The 25,197-nt window shown below is 40.6% G+C and overlaps 2 protein-coding genes across 9 annotated transcripts in view; both read right to left on the bottom strand.

Moving 5' to 3' along the window:
* The window catches only part of STAG2 (stromal antigen 2), a 137,536-nt gene extending 129,607 nt beyond the window's left edge, over positions 1–7,929 (bottom strand). For 4 of the 8 annotated variants that reach the window (XM_042973900.1, XM_042973907.1, XM_042973908.1 and 1 more), the window contains exon 1: positions 7,714–7,929. The gene's annotated coding sequence lies outside the window, so the exon portion shown is untranslated. Of the gene's footprint in view, positions 1–3,651; positions 3,754–6,468; positions 7,060–7,637; positions 7,663–7,713 lie in introns of those variants that run through there. The other 4 variants (XM_042973901.1, XM_042973902.1, XM_042973905.1 and 1 more) reach the window with 3 other exon arrangements.
* A 1,518-nt stretch (positions 7,930–9,447) lies between these two features.
* The window catches only part of LOC102957920 (X-linked inhibitor of apoptosis), an 86,976-nt gene continuing 71,226 nt past the window's right edge, over positions 9,448–25,197 (bottom strand). The window contains exons 9-10 of the transcript XR_006213363.1: positions 23,212–23,285; positions 9,448–9,539 (exon numbers count right to left, since the gene is read on the bottom strand). The gene's annotated coding sequence lies outside the window, so the exon portion shown is untranslated. The remainder of the gene's footprint in view (positions 9,540–23,211; positions 23,286–25,197) is intronic.

Here is a 25,197-nt window from a genome sequence, read left to right as displayed (position 1 = left end):
AGCAGCCCTTCTCATCCAGGGTTCCACAAGGTTAACCACAGAACTCAGAAAATGATGTGAGTGACAATTTCCTGAATTCTCCCAAGAATGGTACAAAACTAGTATCTTCCTAGATACACAGGAGAGAAACTAATTCATTGTGTACAATGGATGTCTTGGGGCATAATTCCGTTGTAGAACACCAGGGTCTTGGTATTCTTGGAGTACAAAAGGGGAAAATATGGATGAAAAGACTCAATACTGAACAAAGAAATCTGGATAGAAGACTGCATCACTCCCACAAAATAAGGGAATAATTAACATAAAACATATAAATTGCACTCATGGCTATGAAAAACATTATACATTGTTTTACTTCATCTCCACTAATTTATCTTAGGCCAGATATCCAACATCTAGCAGTCCTTCGGATAAGAAAAGTTCTAGTTGTAGTTTATGAAAAGCAAGAAGGAAAAAGCAAAGAAAGCTGAGACTAATGAACCTACTAATAATCCAGGTCACCAATATTAACTATTACCTGATACAAATTAGAACAAGAAAATTTAATAAAGTGAAAAGATGAACTAGAAATTAGAAGCAAACAGAGAAGATATTAACACTCAGGAGGAAAGAGTATTTTTAAGGTACCATTAAATAACAACAAAATCCCCTTACAGAATCAATCAGAGCAGTGAACTACAAAAGTTGCATAAATTTTTATTTCAAATCTAAACCACTCAATAAACAAGCTGAATGACTGGGGAACTATTCTCAGACACACTTAGCTTCCATTCTGTATAGAACATAAATGACATAAGGGAAAAATTTTTCAGTGAAACCATTCTATCTACCATAGTATGACCCCTACCCCCAAAAAGTCAAAACTATAACTCAACATGTTATCACATTAACTTTTGTATAATGAGCACACACAAACAAAACCAAGGCTCAGATTTCTTTCAACTATCTTTTAGCGTAAAACACAATTTAGACCCTTCATCGGGCAACAACTCATCTAACCCTGTGTAAAAATCTGTATTTCCCTTGCACTGTATGTGAAAAAGAAATCTTCATTTTGTAATATTAAAATGAGGCATGCTTTCTGGTGATAAATAACCCAAGACCTAAACCAGTTAAGGGAAACTACTGAACTTAAAAAAAGTACACACACAAAGGTTTTCAGGCCAAATTACTTTGGGTGTAAATTCAGGCTGTCAATTATTATGTGACAAGTCATTTATTCTTTGAGAGCCTCAATTTTCCCATCTGTGAAATGATAATAACCACCTATCATGCAAGGCAGCTGAGAAGATAAAACAATAAATGTTAAAACAGTTATTGGCATTCAAAAGGAACTTAAAAGTACACTAAATTAAGTTTCTTTCTTAGAATATCTCAAGATTCAACAAGTTAGAGGTCAAATCCAATTACAACAAATGTTGTGCATGCAAAATTTTAGTGTAAACAAGACTTACTTCTTCCCCCTCTAACATTCTGACATTATAAAAGAGTTTTACTTTGAGTTTACATTAGATTATTCAGAACTTACAGATATCTCTCTAGTTGGTCTCATCAATCCTAGTAATGCATTTTCCAATCAAATAATAAAAAAGAACAGAGCACTGACATTACTCACCCTCCCTTCCTTTGGAGGAATGAGGAGTGTAAAACAAGTTCAATAATCTCTTGACTAACCATATGTAAAGACTTCTTGTTTTTTTCTGGTTAGTATCAAAGATGGAACTATAGCAAGCATACATTAAGAACACAGTTCAGGGAGCAGATCACCACAGCTGCTAGAGATGTAGGGGTTTTTTTAATGCACATATTCAAAAATTAAGACTCCACAAGCAACACCACTTACACAGAAGGAATATAAAATTTGGTTCAATTAAATGCAAAGCAGGCAACCCAGGATATGTTAAAAAAAAATCTGACAATTTTTTCTCACATTATCTTTACCAAACAGAAACATGCAATAACCACTGCTCATGATAGCCAGAGACACAGAGAATTATTATACAGGGACAGTATTGAGCCACAAATTAAAAGTTCAATGCATGTATCAGATGTAGAAAACTACAAAAGGAAAATGTAAAGAACTTTTATATTTGCCTGTATCTTTAAAGTTTCTTTATTCTCCAATGATTAATCACATTTCAGGATATACTGATACCCATAGCTAACTGGGACTATCCCTTTCCTTTGCTAAGCTTCCCCAATTTCCAAAATGGGTATACAATAGTGCTCCACTGTACAATGAGCTGTCATTTCAAGTATCTGAATAACCTACGAATAGCAATTTCAAAGTGCTAATAATATAAGACCCGGTTGTTGTTTTTAAACATGTGAGACACAAAAGTCACAATATTAAAGAGATATGAATCTTATCCCGCTAGGATGTAATAAACAGATCATGGTGTCCATTTAACATAAATTTTCTTCTCAAAGTTTATTTATTTTTGAGAGAGACAGTGTGCACAAGCAGAGAAAGGGCAGAGAGAGGGGGATAGAGGATCTGAAGCAGGCTCTGTGTTGACAGCAGCCAAGTCCTATGTGGGGCTTGAACTCATGATGAGATCATGGCCTGAGCCCACGTTGGCCACTTAACCAAGTGAGCCACCCAAGTGTCCAGGTGTCCATTTAATGTAAATTCTAAATTAAAAGTTAACTTGCAGCATCAAAAACTGAAGTCTTCCATCTATTATAGAGCCCAAAGCAAAAAGAATACACTATTCACTGTTTACTCTCTTCCCACACATGACTGTGGGTGGCATCAGTTAAACATGCAGAATATTAAGCACTACTAAACCGTCCAAGGCATATTTTCACATCTAATGCTATATTCCCAAAAGATAATTTATTTGAGCCTGAGCCTACTCCCCACTTCTCCCCACCCATTTTAATACACAGGTCCTCAGACAACCACCAAAGTCAATAATGTAAGATCGATAAAGAAAATTATGAAAAAGAAATGCAAGACTTAATTTCATTCAAATCTTTAGTGTTTGGGCTTTAAAAAATATCCTAACTGGGCACCTGGCTGGTTCAGTCAGAAGAGCATGCGACTCTAGATCTTGTGAGTTCAAGCCCCATGTTGGGTGTAGAGATTATTTATTTTAAAAAATAAATAAAATTTTAAAAATTAATAATCCTTACTAAATACACTTCAAAGTTACAAAACTCGTAATTTGTTGGCTTAGTAGTTTAGCTGTGGCCTTCCACAATAAATCTGAAGCCACAATCTTCATCATCTACTTAAGATTATTTGCATACAAGAATTCAAAAAATGTCATCTGTCTTCTCATAACATTCTTAAAGCTAAAATTTGCATATGAATACACAGACTAATATTAACAGTTATGAAATATCTTCCTAGACTAGGGTGGAATTTTGTTTTAATAATGATGAGGGAACACACTTCACCCAACATAAAACTTAAATATCCATTATTTTGGATTTCCTTTAGAACTTTGACATATTCAAAAATACATCCGGAGCACCTGGCTGGCTCAGTTGGTGAAGCATGTGACTCGATCTTGGGGTTGTGGGTTCAAGCCCCATGTTGGATGTAGAGATTACTTAAAAATAAAATCTTAAAAAAAATACATCTCATAGGGGTAAAAAGCCTGACACTGAACAACACAAAATTGCAGAAAATAAGGCACTTACCTTCAAAGAATGTAGAAGCAATTCACAAATATATTAATTAAGGAAACTGAGGATTTTAATTGCAATGCACTTTTACTGTTGATGGGTAATGGTCAGAATGGCCTTAATAGAAAAACATTAGAATATTTTACATACCGACTTTTAACTACAACACTAAATCCTTAAAGTGAGGAGTGCGATTTAAGTCACTTTATAAGTAAATGTTCATTTTCATATCAGTTTTTTTTTAAGAACCCACCCCACCCCCACTGCCAGTCTCTGATAACCTTAGAATGCTATAGTTATTTCACAGTAGGAAAGAATGGCTAATAAGTACATTTCCTTTCCAATCCTAGTCTCTACCCATTCATTAAACACCAAATACTGAAACTGAATTCAACTCCTACCTCTATGTTCCTACCAGGAATGCGCCCTAGGGCACCCGAATCCCTTCCACTGTCACTTACTGCAACTGCCAAAGCCCCTCCTATTAATAGTAAATCCCTTTCATACTGACTCACTGTAACCCCAACTTAATGAAATAGACAACAAGCAAAATTTACAAAATCTGAGAATGGAATTTTCCCGTTTTCAAAGGATTAAAAAAGAAACTAAAAGTAGAATACATTCAGACTAAGTTACAAACATATAGAGTTCAACCGATTTGTAAGTATTTATACTGCTTATTCTATACTGGTTCAAATTAAATATTTTTTTGAAAGTTTGTATATCAGGCATTGTGTAATTACTTATGCAAAAGGCCAAGTTTTCCACGCAGATAACTGATAGGTAAATACAAATGTATGCCATCACATCAAAATTGCAGGCCAATTTGAAATTTTTTCTTACAATTTTTTTAATTGTGGAAATTTTCAAGTACGCACAAAAAAGTAGAGAGAATAATAGTACAATAAGCTCCCCTGTACTCATCCAGCTACGATCAACTCAAGGCCACTCTTGTTTCATCTCTACCTCCCACCACTCTCTCTTCCAATTATTATCTTCAGAAAAGAATTAAGAAGACACTGTGCTCGGTAAGTACCCTGAAAAAAACCCCAAAGATGCTAAAGTATCAAAGACTAGTAAGAAGAATTTAACAGTGACTGTCACCCTAAAACAACTACTTGCAAATTTAAGAATTCAGTTAAAAACAAAGAAATAGCCATCTTTAAGAATTTTAATAAAGTCCATAAATCCAAAAGGCATATTTAAAATTATACCTAAAAGGAGAAATAGGAATAGGTGGTGAAAACGAACTTAAATATCTGCAATTAGCTTACATTCATATAGCACCTCGGCTCAAAACGAAAAAAAAAAAAAAACAGACTATTTAACATAATGTGTCATAAAATTACAATTCAACCACTTGAAAAACCGCTGAATGCTTATGCCTTAACTGGTCCTTCTGATCCCTAATTACAGATTGATATCAATGTAAAAAGAAAACCAGGCATTTTAACGTAAGCGTTTTAAAATGTTCAAAATTAACCCCACCGTTCATTGGAAAATATATGAAAGCAAGTCTAAACTACCTGAATTGTATGTCGTTAAACAGAAATGTATATCCACTTTCCAGGGCCCAGGTTTTTTTTTTTTTTTAATAAGTTCACATATACCCTGAAACGCAACGCGCTAGGCTACAGATAGAATTAGAAGACCGCCTCCTGCTCTTGCTCCTAACCAATACGCAGAGAGAGAAGGTTGGCAGGAAAGTGCTGCGAGGACAGTAACAAACACCAGCAGCTCCCGAGCAGGCCCTGCTAGAGCCAGGAATGACGCACTTCGGTAACCCGACTCTTTCTCCCCTCCACCCCCGCCCCCAGCAGCGGTGCTGACACCGCCAACAGCCCGGAGTAGGAAAAAAGACAACAGAAAAAAGGCAGAGGTTGGACCGCACCAGGTTTCATCAAGAAACCTCGATTATTCCTCTTTCGACACTAACCACTAGGACTAAACAGGAAAAGAAGCTTCGTGCTTAAGCAAGTCCCATCATGGTGGTTTAAGAGTCACTAAATTAAGCTGATAATGAGTCCAATCCACAGAGACAAATACAGGGTGTGGCTGCCGTGAAATACGGCGGTCCGTGGGAGAAAAGGGGTATGGAATTTACACTCCAGTATGAGGGGAAGATGGGGCTTTACCAAGGGGAGGGGGGGCGGCCCGCGCATTTTAAGGAACCATTTCAAAGCAACACAAGCTTTTCGTTTACTTAAACCTAATCCCACAGATCAAAAGTTTCTAATAGATATATCGTGTAAACTGTAAATAACCATTTAATCAAACACCATGACCCTCAATTAAGAAACCATCCGAGAGAAAGGAGGGAGACGGTAGGAAAGGGTGGTAGGCAACAAGATATAAAACATTTCTAGGCCACGCAGGAGAAAGTCTCACAAACCGGATGAAACTACTAATGCAATATTAAAAATTAAAGCTGAACACTGCAGCATGAAAAATCTCACGATAAAACCCATTATAGTTCAGGATTAAAAATAAAATGACATACACACCAAGGGAGAGCGGAAACTAAATGTCGAAAGTACAGCGGTTTATAAAAAACTAAAGGCAAAACAAGACCTTCTCGCGACGAGGAAAAAAAAAAAGGCAGAAATCAACAATACGTTTACGAATGTAGGCCAGAAGAAAATGGGAACGGGGCTCAAAGTTTTGCGGAACTACTTGATGCTGTTTCCCACACCTTCTCTCTCCTATGGCCCATCAGACCCTTTTCGTGCTAAAATCGCCGGCCACAGATCACCGGGTACGCGACAGAAGAAAAAAGAAAGTCAACCCCAAGCAAGAATAAAAGTGTAGAGAGAAAAAACAGAAGCTGCCTACCTGGGGCAAGGATCAGCTCAGTTCGTGCCTTGAGAAAGACAGTGCGGGTGGGGGTGGGAACGAAAAGCAGCACTAAAACTAAAACAAAAGTGGCGCCAAAACCCCCCAACAAACAGCCTTCCACTCCCGCCCTTCCCCCCTCCTCCCATGCCAGGCAGGCAGGGCCCCCTTCGGGGCAAGGTCTGCACGCGGGGGCCAACACTGCCAGACCCCAGCCTATTTATAAAATTGTTGCCCGAAGAAAACTGACCGAAGTCGGGCCTCGGAAGGGATGGAGAGATCGATGCCAATCGCTTTCCCAAGCAGTTCCCCCACCACGCGCTGGAGATGATGGGGCGGGGGAGAAGCAGAGGGGCCCGTCACATGAATGTTGTTCCCTCTCTAGGAAGGGAGGAAGAGAGGGAGGGAGCGGAGGGAGGGAGGAAAGGAAAGAGGGGAAGGGAGAAGGGAGGGGGCACGAGGGAGGGGTGTGATCAGAGTAGATTTTCCCTCGCCTCCCTCGGTCCGAGGCCCAAATATACACAACTGAGCCTCCGCTTCTCCCCTCCCCCCTAGGTTCCCAGCACCACCATTTTGCTCTCTTCCTTCCCCTCTCCACGATACCGCGCTCTCCCCCACCCCAGCCACAGCCTCCCCGGCTTTCCTCCCCCGACTATGGCTCGCACCCCACCCCACCTCCAGTTTGGGCTCTCCCAGGCTTAAGAGCCTGCCGGAGAAAAGGCACCTAAATCTAATGCAACACAGAGAAGCGGAGCCTCCATCTTGCGCTGCTCCGCGTTCTCCATTTTGGGCCACCCATGGGGGGGGGGGGTCTCCGTGGAGGCCCCGAGGGAGAGTTGGGCGAGGGAAGGAAGAGAAAATCTTCAGCGAGGGTAGTCGAAAAGAAGAGTCGTGCAGTAGAAAGCCACTCTAGGAGTAGGAGGTAGGGAGGAAGGGGGGCTGGAAGTTCCTTGGTAGTGTTGAGGTGGCCACTTGGGGGGAGAAGGCAGAAAGAAGGGTTGGGGGTTACGCGGGGACGGGGAGGCTTCTCCCCGTCTTGACTTGGCCACCCGCTCCATGGCTGGCCCCGCTGGGGGCAAAGGGAGTAGAGGGGAAATTAAGTGGCAACAGAGTGCCCATTCTCTTTCCCTCCCAACTCTTCTCTCGCGCCCTGCTTCAACCATACACACCTCACGGTGGGCCCCGCGCCCTCCGGGTGCCCCTCCAAACTTCTAGAAGCTTCGCCTCCGCCATTTTATAACTTACCTCCCCCCTCAGCGTACACAGAGGCAGCAACGAGACTGTTCGCCTCCCCCACTCCTCCTTCCTTCTTTCTCAGGCCGGGGGCTTCTTCACCCCTGGGCTGGTACAAGATATTTTCCCCTTCCTCTTCTTTACACCCTCGAATTCTACTCAGGGACGGAAGCTCCCGCGGTTCTAGAGCGGTGGGGGGTTTTGAAAGTGGCGGTCGGATCCGGCGGGTTTTTTTTTTTTCTTTTTTTTTTCTTTTTTTTTTTTTTTTTTTTTTTTTTTTTTTTGGTGGCGCTTCGGGATTGTTTGGGGTGTTCGCTCTTCGGCGACTTGGAGGCGAATGGAACGCGCAGGCGCCATCTGTCGGCCACGAACCCGCGCTCGGCTCCTGTTGGGAGGGAGCGGCATCTAGCGGCAGCGAGCTGGCACTGCAACGCTTGTCTCCCAGCGTCCTCCTCCCTATCAACGACCAATCGTGGCCGACTGCCTCCCGGGTTCAGCGTCTCCGACGCCGCCTGCAAACGAGGCGCCCGCAGGGGCGCGCCGCCGAGTGGGGTAAACAAGGTTCCGTGCCCGCGCCTGACTTACTCATTCGTTTGGCCGCGCTTCCGCCGCGGACCCGATCGCGCCGCGTTTCCTCTCTCTTTAATTTGGGGGGTCGAAAGGAGGTCGTTAGGAATGTCCGGCAGAGCCCCGGGCCGTGGGAAATCGGAAACCGGGGTCGCGCGGGACTCGTCCCCCGGACTCCTGCGCCCCGAGCGCAGCCCGAGGTTGGCAGCCCAGCCGGGCATCACCCTTCCCTGTCCCCTCCTCTGGCACGCCCCAGCGAGGGGCCTTCCGCCCTAGTTCCGGGACCTTCTTTTCCCCCGCGGTCCCTACCCCTTCCCACCGAAAGAAGTCTACTCGCGGAACTCTGGCACCTGATCCTAAGTGATTCAGGGGCTTCGCTTTTTGAGTTTCTGTTTTTGCTTTTTTGCTTCGGCTGTGGAGAGAAAGCGAGCCGATTTTTCACCGGGAAGACTTGACACTGGAGAAAAAAAAAATTTTTTTTTTTTTCTTTGCAGCCCACTATTCCCGTCTCCCAGAAAATGTGGTCTCTCCCCCTCTAGGGTCTAAGAGATTTAAGGAACTGGGCTACTAGGCTAGGCCGGGCGCTCGACCAATTTATTCTCGACTCTTGGGGCGGGGGTGGGGGGAGGAAACGGGACGGAGCGAAGTGGAGGGAAATCAAAAATTTGGGCTAAAGGAGTCGAGAGGGACCTGCCCGGTCTTTCCCCGTCCTCCCCCGCCTTCCCCGCTGATCCACTGTCTTCCTGGAAACGTGGGACAGGGCTGCCTCACGACTTTGTTAAGAATTTTGGTTCCTCCTTGTCCTGCCCTATCCCAAGGTGTTTGAAATGCGAAAGGAGCCCTTACGTTCCTTTGACCCCCCCCTGTTAACTCCAGTCTTTATCACCCTTTTTATCTTTTTGTTTGTTTCGAATCCAGCGTCCCGGACCTTTGACCACCTAGAACTCTCTACGCTGGGGAGAAAAACTCAGGGAGGCCCTGTCCCCTCCGAAGCGCCGCTTTTCCTAGGACAGGAAGAAGTGACCTATTACCGTGTCTCCATTGCTGTTATAGAAGTTCCCAGGTTCCCACAATAGTGTGTAGTTAAAGGCACGTCGTTCCTCTTTCTTTTTAAAAAATTTTGGTTAGAGTATTCCTTTGATACTGAATTACCTTTTAGTTACAAGAAAAGGAATAAATGTAAATGTTACTGACAAATTTTCCAAATGAGAAATGACGAAAGCCCCGTGTAAATCGAGGAGATTTCACCCGATGTCACCTTCAAAGCATTCCTAATGGAATATAATGATTAATTTCAGTCCTCAAAATATATTCCAACAGGCCTTAGTTTCTCTCCCATTCTGTGTGCTTACTGTTTTTTTTTCTGCAACTTTAAAAAAGAGTTATGGTATATTTAATCAACTGAACAATAAAAGTTAAACAGAAACGTCTAAATATCAATAACAAATAAAATCCGAGACGTTTTTACTTACCTCTAAAGCTTTGGAGAGTGGAATACTATTCAAAATAAATTTCCATTTCATTTATAGACCATCTTTGGTAGAATGTTATACAGTTTTTAATAGATTCAAGTTATGGAATGATGCAGCTAGAACATTAAATAGGGAGTAGTGGAAAATTTACAGTTACATAAGTTAATGCAAAATTCCACTTAAAGTAATAGAAAAATTGGGCTCTGTACCAAATCATTTTACATTAATTTAGTTCAATTGTGCCAATTTACTATCAATTGATATTAAATTATTTCCTGTCTTAGTATTAGCTGAAAACTACTGATTTTCTGCTCCAAACGTCACATTTATAGTACATGGTGCAAACAGTTTTTCACCTATTTTGTAAATTCATATTCTTATTGTCTATGTAGCAACTGAGACTTTAAACAATTTTATACCTTGAAAAAACATTGAAAACTTCCTCTGTTTAGTAAACTTTCTTTCATCTTGTGAAAAATACCATTGAAGAAAACCAGTAACTAACTGGTATAACATCTGAAGAAAATTTTATAGCGAATTTGTACTGATGTTTGAGTGTTTCACAGTAGCCTCTTTTTTTCTAGAGCTTATTCACAAGAATATTTATTGAGCTTTCAATATGTACAGATTACAGTGCTGTGTGCCCCAGTCCTGTCCTAAGAAGTGAAATGTATTTCATAGGGTACCGAGAGACCAAAAAGGGAACCCTTTGAATTTGAGGACAAAGTGAGAAAATGCCACCAAATGAAATATGTAACTGATGTAAAATAAGCTTTAATCTAATTATTTGTAACATAGCCTTCATTAAAAAAAAAAAAAGCTTTCCTCCATGAGATAATATTGTAATAGCAGAAACTTTCAGTGCTTGATGAGAAATAAGAAAAAGGAAAGTTGAATACTTAGAACATTTGATGCTATTTAAGGGACAAGACACTATTTGATGCAAAAATATTCTGGTCACTAGAAATGCATACCCCACGGGGTAGCAGAGATAATCTTCCTATCTTACCACAATCTAAATAAAGCATTCCACAGCTCTCTTTAACTCCATCTATACCAATGGAACAAGCTTCTGATTATAATTTAAATTTTCTAGATAGTCTCCTACTCTAGGCAGCATGTATATATACTCTGTATTTTCTAACACCATTCTAAATGTGAACTAAAATCCAGAAGCCTGAAGGTGAATAAATTTGAGCCCACAGAAATTTAAAATTATGTATAGCAAGGTACAATAAACAAAGTCAAAAGATAAAGTATGAGCAGACTATATTTGCTACATGAATGAGAAAGGCATGACACATATGAAGAACTTGCACAAATCAACAAGATAAAAATGGTCCAATAGAAAAGTGGAGAAAGGGGGCGCCTGGGTGGCTCGGCCAGTTGAGCATCCAGTTTCGGCTCAGCTCATGATCTCATGGTTCCTCGTGAGTTTGAGCCCCGCATCAGGCTTGCCGTCAGCGCAGAGCCTGCTTTGGATCCTCTGTTCCCCTCTCTCTCTGCCCCTCCCCGCGTGCGTGCTCTCTGTCTCAGAAAAAAATTCTTTTTTAATTTTGAAAAAATTTTTTAAAAAACGGGGAAAGAATATAAAGAGTCAACTTGCTGGAAAAGAAATGCAGATGACTGATAAATACATAAAACGGTGCCGAACTTCATCCGCCACTAAGACATGCAAACTAAATACCTACCAGGTTGGCAAAGATTAAAATTTTTTAAATTTTTTTTAATGTCTATTTTTGAGAGAGACAGAGTGTGAATGGGGGAGGGGAGAGAGAGAGAAAGAGAGACACAAAATCTCAAACAGGCTCCAGGCTCTGAGCTGTCAGCACAGAGGCTGATGAGGGGCTCGAAGTCGGGAATGGTGAGATCATGACCTAGGTTGAAGTCGGACGCTTAACCGACTGAGTCACCCGGGTGCCCCAGAGATTAAAAGTTTTTGATAGTACTCAGTATTGGTGAAGCACTAAGAATTCTCACGTACCATTGGTGGGAATTGTTTAAAAACAAAATATCTCAGGGGCACCTGGGTGGCTCAGTTTGTTAAGCATCCGACTACAGCTCAGGTCATGATCTCATGGTTCTTGAGTTCCAGCCCAGAGTGGGGCTCCGTGCTGACAGCTCAGAGCCTGGAGCCTGCTTCAGATTCTGGGTCTCCCTCTCTCTCTACCCCTCCCCCGCTCGTTCTCTCTCTCTCTCTCTCTCTCTCTCTCTCTCTCTCTCTCCCCCTCTCCCCCTCCCTCCCTCTCAAAAATAAATAAACATTAAAAAAGAAAGTATCCCAGGGGTGCCTGGGTGGCTCTGTGAGTTAAGCTTTCAACTCTGGATTGAGCCCCTCTTTGGGCTTTGTGCTGACAGCTGGAGCCTACTTGGGATTCTCTGTCTCCAGCTCTCTCTGCCGCTCCCCCGCTCACGCTCGCTCTCTCTCTCTCTCTTTCAAAATAAATAAACATTTTTTTAAAAAGTATCTCATAGCATACAAGATGTAAAATTAACCTGCCATTTCTATTTCTAGGAATCTATCATACATAGATGCTTGTATAAATTACACAAAGATCTGTGTAGCTTTGTAATAAAGAGAAACTGAAAATAGAAATGGCATCATTTAAGGAAATTGGTTAAAGAAATTGTAATACACCTAGGGGCACCTGGCTGGCCCAGTCGGTGGAGCATGGGACTCTTGATCTCAGGGTCATGAGTTCAAGCCCCACGTTGAGTGTAGAGATCACATAAATGAATAAATAAATAAAAACTTTTAAAAATTTTAATGCTGGTAATAAAAGACAGTTCTGGCTAGTGGAAAGGTAATTACTCCATTGTAAATTAATAAATTGAGCTTCTAGGGGTGCCTGCGTGGCTCAGTTGGTTAAGCTTCCAACGTCCGCTCAGGTCATGATCTTGCAGTTGGTAGGTTTGAGCCCGGAGTTGGGCTCTGGTGACAGCTCAGAGCCTGGAGCCTGCCTCAGATTCTGTGTCTCCCTCTCTCTCTGCCCCTCCTCCACTCTCTCTCTCTCTCTCTCTCTGTCTCTCTCTGTCTTTCTCTCAAAAATAAACAAACATTAAAAAATGTTTTTTAAAAATTTATATCAATTGAATTTCTCGTTTATAAATCAGCTTTTTGTGAACTTTGATATAGTGATTTAATTTCTGAATTCCTTATCATAATCCCTGTATGAACTTGTATAAGATTAAGGGCCTGATACTTTGACACTCGGGAGTACACTATGGACCTGTGGCGTCAACAGGAAGTAGACATACCAATAAGCCTTTTCTAAAACGAATAGCTGGCACCTTCTAAGACATCTCAGATACCATATTATTGAATTTGCTGATTTTTTTTCACTTTGAATAACAGACAATATTTCCAGTATGAGTTCATGGAGCGGAAGCTGTGCCTGTATACAAAAGATTGATTGTCTCTCACATCCAACCCCTCCCATTTCTCATCTCATTCTACAGTAATAGGCCCACGTCCAGTTTCTTTTGCTTTCAACCCAATACTGATTAGAATACCACCTCACTTCCTACTTTTATGCTTACTTACTTCCTACGTCCTTACTCCTTTACTTTAATTCATTCACTTGCATACACTCTTATTGGCTCAGTTGGCCTACAACAATGCTCCTCAAACGTTAACGTGCTTGAGGATAATCTGGAGATCTTGCTAAAGTGCAAATTCTGATTCAGTAGGTTTGAGGTTAGGGTGGGACCTGAGATTCTGCATTTCTAACAAACTCGCAGGTCATGCCCAGCCCATGCTGCTGGTCTAAAGTCCGCACTTTGAGTGTGAGGGCCAGAGGAGCAAAGTACAAACTCTCTAGGGTAGTTTTCAGTGCCTTCCATAGTTTTATCCAAATCTCATCACTCATAACTGTGAACTCTGCTGGGGCAATGTCTGTATAGTCTCTGTTTATCCCCAGCACTCAGTATGTATGTGTGTATGTGTGTGATATATATATATACATTTTTTTTTCTTTTTAAAAATAGGCTCCACTCCCAACATGGGCTTGAATTCACGACCCTGAGATCAAGTTCTGTGCTGTAGGAACTGAGCCAGCCAGGCACCCCTCCAGGACCTAGTATAGAGCCTGAAACAGGATAGGTGCTCAAAAACTATTTGTTGAATGATTCGAGGAATGAATTAATAAACTAAACGACTACTCCCAGCTCATATACCATATATTCTAAGGGAACTAAATTACTTCCCATTTTCCTAGTACTTTCCCACCTCTGTACATTTGCTCACACTATTTTCTCTCCTTTCCTAAGATTTGCCCTACTCAAATACTCTCCATCCTTAAATGCCCAGTTTAAATGAGAAAATCTCCATGAAGCCTTCCCTGATGTCCCAATATGGAAATAATCTCTCTCATTTTACAAGGCTTCCTCCTACCAGATTTCAAATGCCTTGCAAATAATCATAATAGTATTCACGTTTTGTTCACATTTGCGATAACCACCACGCCTAGCACAAATGTTAGCCTATAGCAGAAAATCAATGTTTATTAAATTGAAACAGGAAAATAAAGAATTTTCCAGATCAGCACTATGTATTAGGACCTTTTGCGATGATGGAAATTTCTGTTATCTGGGCTGTCCAGTATGATACACACAAGTAGCTACTGAGCACTTGAAATGTGGCCAGTGTGACTGAAGAACCTCATTTTTCATTTTAATTAAAATATAAATGTAAATACCTATATGTGGCGAGTGGCTACGTACGGGACAGTAGCTATCTGGACAATTTTAGTTACAACTGTTCTTCATTCAATAGTATTTACTGAGTACCTCCCATGTGCCAGACACAGAATAGGCTAGGGGCTGGAGACACAAAGATGAATAATTCATGGTGCTTGACCTCAAAGAGCTTGCAACCTGTTAAGAAAAGATAGTCAGGATCAAATAAATCCAATCAAGTGTTATAGGTGCTACTACAGAAGATTGACGAAATAGAATGTGTGTACAAAGGTGAATGTGGGCATGAGTTAGAAAAGGCTTTATAAGGAAGGTAAGAGTTGAAATTACATAGTGTTCATTAGGCAAACAAAAGATAAAGAACTTTACTCTGGGAGGAGTGTGAACAAAGGCACAGAAAGTCACAAGAGAGAGCCCCTCTCCTCCTGGAACTACAAATCGTTTGGCTAACGACTAGGAAGTGGAGGGCAGAGAGCTCTGTTAAAAGGAGAGCTGGAGAAGTTTATGCTGGAGATGTATGCAGGATCCAGATCACAGGGGCCCCTTGGAATGCCCATGTAAAGGAGGGAGCTTGGTACCTATAGGCAACGGTGTGCCATGGACGCAACATGCTCAGTTTGACATTTTAGAAAGACGTCTCTGGATGACGGATCGGAAAGGGATAGACAATCTAAAAGGTTGTAGCCAGGGTGCATGGGCACAAGGGCAACTGGCGCTGAGGATCCCAAACAGACCAAGTTCAGCACTTGCCTCTAACAAAATCCGAAGGCACTGGCGATGAAACTAGAAAGGAATCCATCTCAGTGAGGCCAACACCGGGAAGACAGTGGACTAATGTCTCCAAGACTGTGTCCAGTGCTGAAAATCCTTCCAGGTTCATATAAGGAAAATGTGAGACAAAGGTCAGTGGGTACGTGCAGGTGGGCAGGAAAGGTCAGGTCGATTGTTGTCTTGGGATTTAAGGGGTCTTGCTGGCGTCAGGGCAGTCCTTATTGCTTTAGGGGGTAATTTCAGTTCCCATCACGGGATGCTTTGCCCACCGGGTCTTTTGCCTGAGTTAAGAGATAAGCTGGAAAGAATTTAATCAATTAGAAAGTTTAAGGTCAAAATGGAGGTAGTTGAAGTCCTCTTTCAAGGTGATGAGGCTTAGACTAAGCAGTGGAAGTAAAAATGTATTCAGGGTTTAGACAGGGCACATGTGCTGCTTTTTGGCCTGAAAGAAGGTAATTACAGTGAACGTCTTTGTTTTGTCTTTATTTGATCATCCATTCAACTTTTTTTTTTTTTTTTGCATATAAAGACATAGCTTTCACTGAATGTCCAGATCTCCATGGAAGCAAAGTAGAAATTTAGTCTGAATATCTGGAAATTTCAAGGAAAAAACGACCTTCTGCCTTCTGCTTCAATCATTTGAGAAATACTAGCCAAAATAATCCATTCCTATCAGCAGCTAATTCTTTCATCACTTAATGCTGGCACTGGTCCTAGTTATTTGTATTAAGTAGTTAAACATGTCATAGGATTTGTTGTGCAGACAGATGACATTTGCATTATTTTTTGAGTGCCAGCATTTAAAAAACAACAACAGAAAAGACATCAAGGCACACGCAAACCTATCACTTCAGACCTATGGATTATTTTAAAGGCCCTGTTGTGATGCAGGATTTTTCAATATGTTCCAGAGACATTTATCAGTTGAAACCTATACACATTTGGGGCACCTCGGTGGCTCATTTGGTTAAGCGACTGACTTCGGCTCAGGTCATAATCTCACGGTTCGGTTCGTGGGTTTGAGCCCCACGTCCTGCTCAGTGCTGACAGTTTAGAGCCTGGAGCCTGCTTCAGATTCTGTGTCTCCCTCTCTCTGCCCCTCCCCCACTCAAGCTCTGTCTGTCTCTGTCTCTGTCTCTCTCTCTCAAAAATAAACATTAAAAAATGTTTTAAGGGGCGCCTGCGTGGCTCAGTTGGTTGAGCTTCGGCTCAGGTCATGATCTCAGGGTTCATGGGTTCCAGCCCCGCATAGGGCTCTGTGCTGACAGCTTGGAGCCTGGAGCCTGCTTCGGATTCTGTGTCTCCCTCTCTCTCTCTGCCCCTCCCCCAATCATACTCTGTCTCTCTCTCTCTCTCTCAAAAATACACATTAAAATTTTTTTTAAAAATTTTTAATAAAAAAATAAACCTATACACATTAATTGATTACATTATTCATTTTGTTTGTTGTTCTGTGGAACTCCTTGGTGGATACTACTTTTTATAGAAATAGTACTGTAAGCAGAAGCATTCTTGTTAGCAGAATAACAGACACGCACCCAAGAATAAATATTTTTTAAAGTTCTTTTAAATGTTTATTTTTGAGAGAGAAAAGAGAGAGGCAGGGGGTGGGAGGAGGCAGAGAGAGGGAGAGACAGAGAACCCTAGCAGGCTCCACGTGGTCAGCACAGAGCACAACTCGGGACTCGAACTCATGAACCGTGAGATCATGGCCTGAGCTGAAACCAAAAGTCGGAGGCTTAACCGACTGAGACACCCAGGTGCCCCCAAAATAAATATATTTTTTACCTATTTCCATATATAGCTGGAAGTCATTTGGTTAAAATTAGCATTGCCCAGGACCTCCAATAAGACTGTCTCTTTTTTAAGACTCTTTTATTGGCACGCATGCAGGCTCATAAAGCTAAGACCATATTAATGACTAGGAAGGACACTACCATTAATAACAACAAAGACTATTCCTTGAATTTAAGTGCATTTGTTATTACTAACTACCAACATTAAGTAAAATTCAAACACCAGAACCACTGTAAGCACTTGATGTGTATCATTGGTAGCAAGTTTACTGTTGTTATATGTTGATAGCACTTCTAATGTTAGACACTAGAAATTAATGCTAGAACTCCTCGTGGAAAGATTAAGAGGTATGAAGAAAAGATGAAGGGAGAATTGCAAAGTGGAAGGAGAAACTTCTGAAAAAATACATCTTATCCCCAAAATGTAGACAACCCTGGATTAGATGGACCACACCCTTTTTTTAAACTATAATGGGTATTATTGGGACAACTGGCAAAATTTGAATAAGATCTATTTAGATTATATAATAATATTGTAACAATATTAATTTACCGATTTTGATAATTATACTGTAGTTATTGGGAGGTTGTCTTCATTTTTTTTTTCTTTTTAAGTAATCTCCACACCCAATGTGGGGCTCAAACTCACAACCCCAAGATCAAGAGTTGCATGCTTCACCGATGGAGGTGAAGAGGTGCCACAAGATGTCTTTATTCTTGAGAGATACACACTGCACTATGTAAGGGTAAAAGGGGCATTGTGTCAGCAACTTATACTCAAATGGGTCAGAAAGAAAGGTAAATATATTCCTTATATCCATGTTACATACTATGGTGGTGTGCTAGAGCCTGCTAGCACTGGCTCACAAGAGCTGAGTGTGCACATGTCTTCCCGACTTCAGTTCGTGACCTCACATTGGGATCTTGAAATCAGACACGGTGAGGGCATTTACGCCATGCAAATCAGCAAATGCGAGAGATCAGGGCTATTTTTCCCCCACGGAGAGCCAGTTGTTAAAACGTATTTGCCATGGATCAAAGTCAAAGATAATGTCCAGAGTCATGACTTTTTTGTGTGTTATAATTGATAGAATTAATTTAATTCTATTTTCCTTTTAACCTGAGTTGATACATTCAAAAAACCTAATGATGTTAAATCTCAACAATTATAGTAATGATAATATATTTTCATATGCCATCCTCTAATCATCTGAAAATACATTTCAAACATATCTACCCAGGAAAGTAGGTAAATATGTACATTATTCTAGTTTTGCAATTATTTATTGTACACTGTAAACTAAAAGCAATCACATCTAGCAGTAAAAACCGATTTAGTTATGCCCGAACACTGCCTCCCAAGCATCTGAATCCTTCACAGGACTTTGTGAAGCTTCGTGTTCTCCATAATGTCTCTCTTGAATACTACATTCCACATTGGTCCCTTCCTTACAGTTCATAGAGTTGTCTAGAAGATACGTAGAAGAGCATCCAGACTGACTCCTTCATTTTTCAGAGGAGGAACTGAAGAGTCAAGAGATCAATGTCCTCAGTATAACACAGGGTCCAGTGACAGAGCTAGGAGCAACACCCCAGTCCTCTCATTCTCCAAACCCTAGGCTATTTCTCTACACCACTGGGAACACACTTTCCAGACCACTTTTAGATACTGGATCATAGCCTTCTACTTGCTGGCCAAACTTAGTGTGCTTACTCATTTTGAGAATAGGGACATCTATCCAGCACAGTAGATAAGTCAAACTTGGTGCTCAATAGACATTTGATATATCCATTAGTTTGGAATGCCTTTCACACAGACTTTTTCTTTTTTTCAAAGATGCTTTTAGATTTATTTACGAAGCCATAAAACCTGACATATTTTCTTAGAGCTGTAAATGAAGAGCTGGCTACCAACAATGAAAGTAGACGGCTTGTTTCACAGAGGGTGGGACATCCAAATGTCTAGGAGCCAAATCATAAAATGAGATCAGCTTTGGAATCTCTACTGAGGTTTTATTCTTTCAGATTTAAATACGGTTTATAGAACACTTTGAGAATCCATTTAAAGTCACTTCACAAGGCAAAACATTATAGCCATTTAGATATTCTTAAAAGAGAAGCATATCAATTACTGGCACAAGAAAATGCAAGAAATAATGGCTATCAGAAGTTGTTTGAAAAAAAAAAAAAGGAAGTTGTCCCTATTTTTAAAAAAAAAATAACACTTCCCTACAATCTTCAGGATGAGAAAAGGATAAAATTTGAATGAATTTTCAAAGGGACTACCAGATGAAACTTAATGAGGTTAGCAGTCTAAGATCCCAATCATCAGAGACATTTCAACTGGGGTCTTTATCCCTTTATGAGTTGTCGAAACATTCTTAAGGTTTACAGCCTACCATTCAGCAAGTTAAGACCAATATAACACCCACTTGACCAATTCAGTCTCTTCCCAAGAAGAAATAACAAAATGGAGTTTGAAAAGACATTCATTAGTTACAACTGTTGTGACACAGACCTCAAAAACCTTTGAAGTATAATGACCTTTCAAGTACAATGATCAATCACTTTGCATGAAAAAATCGGATTTTATACAAAGCATAAGAAATGGCATGCTCTTTGATTGGAGGTCAGGTTCTACACTTTCAGTTTGCAGATTGCAGTGTGTGAAAATTAAAAGGCAATGAAAAAAACCAATAAGACCAGTATTTGCTGTCATGACATCATCACTTTAACCAGACTGTGATTTTGATGCTCAACAGGGCAGCTGCAAATGGTTAGAAAGTCACAAAGACTACTGGTTTTTTAAATCTATACATATATTTTATTCAAGTGTAATTAATATACACTGTTATATTAGTTTCAGGTGTACAATATGACTATTGATTTTGGAGACATTGAAATGGATGAGACACATTGTTCCTTTGCCTGTGAAAAAGAAATCAAAGCCATATTTTCTAAAAATGTATCTTTCTAGAAAGTTAAAGATGAGGGGTGCCTGGCTGGCTCACTCAGAAGAGTTCTTGATCTTGGGGTCATGAGTTTGAGCCCCATGTTGGGTGTAGAGATTACTAAAAAAATAAAAACTTAAAAAAAAAAGAAAGTTAAAGATGAAGAACTCTAGAGAAACTCTTGTATATATGCGCACAAAAAACATCTACAAGAATGCTCATTGCAGCATTTTTGCTAATGGAATCGACCTACGTGTGTATCACAGAAGAGGAGATATATTGCAATATGTTCATATGACAATACTTTGTAGTAGTGGAAATGAACTAATGCTACATGAATCAACATGGGTGAATCTGAAAAATGTTAGGTAAAAAAAAATCAAGGTGCAGAGTAATGGCTAACATGCTTAGTTTATTATGTTCTAAGTGTTACACGTATCAACTCATTTAATCCTTAAAACAACCTTATAAGTTAAATATTTTTTATGAATTTCCATTTTATAGATGAGAAAAATGAGGCACAGAGAGATTAAGTAATTTCTCCGAGGTCACACAACTAGTAACATGTACAGCAGAAATTCCAGAGCACCTCTGGCTCCAATATTGGTGCTCTTTTTTTTCTTTTTTTGAAATTTTATTTTTATTTTTTTTTACTTTTGAAGGAGAGAGAGAGAGACAGACCATGAGCGGGGAAGGAGCAGAGAGAGAGGGAGACACAGAATCCGAAGCAGGCTCCAGACTCTGAGCTGTCAGCACAGAGCCCGAGGCGGGCTCAAACTCACCAACCGTGAGATCATGACCTGAGCCGAAGTCGGACGCTCAACCTACGGAGCCACCCAGGCGCCCCTTGGTGCTCTTATTCATTGCATTATACTGCCTCTACTACTGATTGTATGATGCCATTTAATAAAGTTTAAAATAGGCAAAACAATGTTCTATACATTTATAGATATACACCCATGTGATAAAAATACGAAAAGGTGCATGGAAATGAAAGTCACCAAGCGGCACCTGGGTGGCTCAGTCGGTTAAGTGTCCGACTTTGGCTCAGGTCATGAGCTCACGGTTGGTGGGTTCAAGCCCCAAGTCCGGTTCTGTGCTGACAGCTCGGAGCCTGGAGCCTGCTTCGGATTCTGTGTCTCCCTCTCTCTCTGTTCCTCCCCTGCTCTCACTCTGTCTCTCTCTCACTCTTTCAAAAATAAATAAAGATTTAAAAAAATTTTAAGAAAAAAAAAAGAAAGTCACCAAATCCATGATTGTGGCTACTTATGAGAAAGGGAGATGGGAAATAAATGGAGGCAGGAAATTTCAACTGTATCTGTAAAGTCGTATTTCTTTTCTTTCTTTTTTTAAAAAAGGATCTTCAGTAAATATGGGAAACTTAAGATTTGACAACCCGGGCAGCAGGCAGATGGGAGTTTATAATATCATTCTCTATATTTTTCTGTATATGTAAAACATTCCATAATTTTAAAAACAGAAGTTATAGGGCGCCTAGCTGGCTCAGTAGGAAGAGCATGCATCTCTTGATCTCAGGGTCGTGAGTTTGAACCCCACCTAGAGATTACTTTAAAAAAGAAGTTTCAAAAAGAAGAAATGAGGGCACCTGGGTGGCTCAGTCAGTTAAGCCTCTGACCCTTGACTCCGGCTCAGGTCATGATCTCATGGTTTCATGACTTCAAGCCCCATGTTGGCTCTGCATTGGCAGCACTCAGTCAGTTAAGCCTCTGACCCTTGACTCCGGCTCAGGTCATGATCTCATGGTTTCATGACTTCAAGCCCCATGTTGGCTCTGCATTGGCAGCACAGAGCCTGCTTGGGATTCTCTCTCTCTCTCTCTCTCTCTCTCTCTCTCTCTCTCTCCCCCTCTCTCTCTCCGCCCCTCCCTCACTCACGCTGTCTCTGTCTCTCAAAATAAATAAATTAAAAAAAAAAAAGACCAATGATTATGTTAAAAAATAATAAATAAATAAATAAAAGAAATGAAATACTATAAAGCCAGACTATTTGTCTTGGATCTCAAATAATACAAAATAAATAAAGATTCTGTGAAATTCGGATACCCTTTTTCATTTCAGTTAAAATGCATTTGGGTATTTCATAAAAGCTCAGTGATACACTCTAAAAACATTAGATTCTACAGATAAAGGAATGAAAACTTCTCAATACAATAGCACTAGCATACATCATATAAGTACCACATATGCAGTCTCTTGAGAGATCATGTCCAAGTTCAAGCCAGAAGTCCACATAACCATTTTGGAATTCCTTAAATGCAATGCTGTTCTTTTATACCTTTAAATTATATGGTTTAAAAAGGTTCTATTCAATCAAGGGAAAGGAAGAATTCTGAAATCAGGTTTCGGAAGTATTCTGATAAATGACCAGGTTTGACAGGTGCCTGGGTGGCTCAGTTGGTTTAGCTTCCGGCTTCGGCTCAGGTCGTGATCTCTCAGTTCGTGGATTGGAGCCCCACGTCAGGCTCTGCGCTGCCAGCAGGGAGCCTGGAGCGTCTTTCAGATTCTGTGTCTCCTTCTCTCTCTGCCCCTCCCCCACTCACACTCTCTGTGTCTCTCTCAAAAATAAATAAACATTAAGAAAAATTTTTTTTAAATGACCAAGTTTGAAAAAACATGTGATTCTATTTGGATAATAGGGCATTTTGCTTCTGTAACAACTAATACAACATTTTTAATTTAAAGGTCAAACCATTGATTTGGGATGTGGCAGAGAAGGGGGACTATTCTATTTTCCTGTTTACAGACATCCAAGTAGTTACGCAAGACCTCCCAAAATCTAAGACACAGTAGCCTTTACTTCATTTGGTGGAAAGGGGGTTTCTACTGCTGTTGACAAGAGAAAGAAACAGTTTTATGGCTATTTTCCCCTTTTAAGTAAAATAGAAAATCCTCCAAGTAGATTTCATGTCAATATATCTTTCCCTACAAATAGTCAAGAGAGTTCAGGATCATATAAATATTCATGTAGATTCCCCCCTTTAAACTTTTTTCTGCCTTCCTCTTACATATTTCCAAGCACATTTTTCCTGTCCAGAAAGGATGGAGAATTATCCCCATCCTTTAACCTGGGAGTGAGAGGAATTTTCCACTGCAAATCTTGCTGTCTAGCTACTGTGCCTGTAAATTATGTTTCTGAAGCACTGATTCTCGATGATTTCCAAAGCAGTATTCACTCCACACTCTGGGGGTCAACTTTTGGCACATCCTCAAATCTTGAAAGTAACATAGAGTTAATTACCGTGTTTATGAGACATTTGTTGCCTCCTCTCTCTTTCTCCATGTGTGTGACTTCACCCCTTTGGTGTAGAAGATCTGAGAAAAGAAGGTGAGAAGGAAAAATCAAAAATGATACCTTTAATTTCTATGTCCTAACAAGGAGCTCTAGGTACTTTTCTTTTATAATGCTGCATTTGCCTTTGCAATTTCCCTTCGAATTGTGTATGTGGAGCTAAGGAGAAAGACTGAGGCAATCATTTAACCTTTCAGTTTCATTATCTGTGAACTGGGAATAAAAAGACAGGCTTGACACACTTTGGTTCTTTGAAGATAAAGTTAATAAATATAACACATGAATCCATTCTCCTTTCAAAAAAACCAGAACATTAAAAAGGATAAAGCTAAAATCTCTGTATTAGGGTTCTCCAGAGAAACAGAACTTACGGGATATCTATATATCTATACATATACCTATACCTATAACTATGTATATGTATATGTGGAGAGATAGATAGATAGATGATAGATAGATAGATACATAGATACATAGATATATAGATAGGGAGAGAGACTGATCATTAAGAATTGGCTCAGCACAGGGCTCCTAGGTCTGTGGAGCATCCGACTTCAGCTCAGGTCATGATCTCGTGGTTCGTGAGTTCGAGCCGGGCATCAGGCTCTCTGCTAACAGCACAGAGCCCTCTTCTGATCCTCTGTCCCCCTCTCTCTATCTGCCCCTCCCCACTTGCACTTTCTCACTCTCAGAAATAAGCATTAAAAAAATCTTGTTTAAAAATAAGTAAGTAAATAATAAATAAATAATTGGCTCAGCACAATTATGGCTGAGAAGTCCCAAGATCTGTAGTTGGCAAGCTGGAGACTCGGGAGAGCTGACAGCCTCGAGAGCCAAGAACTAATGTTTCAGTTTAAGCAGCTTAAGCAATCAAGCAGGAGGAAGAGTCGGCCTTTCTGTTCTAGTCAGGCCTTCAATTGATTGGATGAGGCCCACCCACATTGGGGAAGGCAATCTGCCGGACTCAGTCTCCTGACTAAAATGTTAATTTCATTCCAAAACATTCGCACAGACACCTCGAGAATGTTTGTCCAAACATCTGGGAACCCTGTGGTCTAGTCAAGTTGACACATAAAATTAACCATCACAGACCCTCCCCTTGGCCACTTTCCCAACTTGTCCCTCTCCCTTCTTCCCATAGAGAAACATTTTTTAGTTTGATGAGCATTCTTCCAGATAGATCTTTTCTTTTTTTTAATGTTTATTTATTTATTTTGAGAGAGAGAGCACGAGCAGGAGAGGGGCAGAGAGAGAGGTAAAGAGAATCTCAAGCTGTCTCCGCGCTGTCGACAGAGAGCCGGATGCAAGGCTGCATCTCTCGAACCGTGAGATCATGACCCGAGCTGAAATCAAGAGTCAGACGCTTAACCAACTGAGCCACCCACGTGTCCCCTTCCAGATAAATCTTTTAAATACTTTTACCTAAATAGGTACAAAAATAAATAGTAGTGTAGTATGTTACATAAAAGGTATCATGCTATACATATCCTTTTGTGACTTGTGGTTTTCATTCAACATTGTGTTTTTAAGATTTATCCCTGTTGATACATGCACTAATTCGTGACTTTTAACTACCGTATAGTGTTCCATTGAATCAGCTACATTTTATTTAGTCATTCTTTTTTTTATTTTTAAATTTATTTTTGAGAGAGAGAAAGAGACAGAATGTGAGTGGGGGAGAGACAGAAAAAGGGAGAAACACAGAATCCGAAGCAGGCTCCAGGCTCTGAGCTGTCAGCACAGAGCCCGACGCGAGGCTCGAACCCATGAACCATGAGATCATGACCTGAGCCGAAGTCGGACATTTAACTGACTGAGCCACCCAGGCGCCCCTTATTTAGTCATTCTTGTATTGATGGAGACGGAGATTGTTTTCTATTTGTTACTGTTAATGACAGTTCTTTTTTAAATTTTTAAAAAATGTTTATTCATTTT

This window comes from Panthera tigris, chromosome X (assembly GCF_018350195.1).
Source record: "Panthera tigris isolate Pti1 chromosome X, P.tigris_Pti1_mat1.1, whole genome shotgun sequence".
NCBI classification, from domain to species: domain Eukaryota; kingdom Metazoa; phylum Chordata; class Mammalia; order Carnivora; family Felidae; genus Panthera; species Panthera tigris.
Note: the sequence above shows the minus strand (reverse complement) of the source record. Positions and strands in the feature narration are given on the sequence as shown.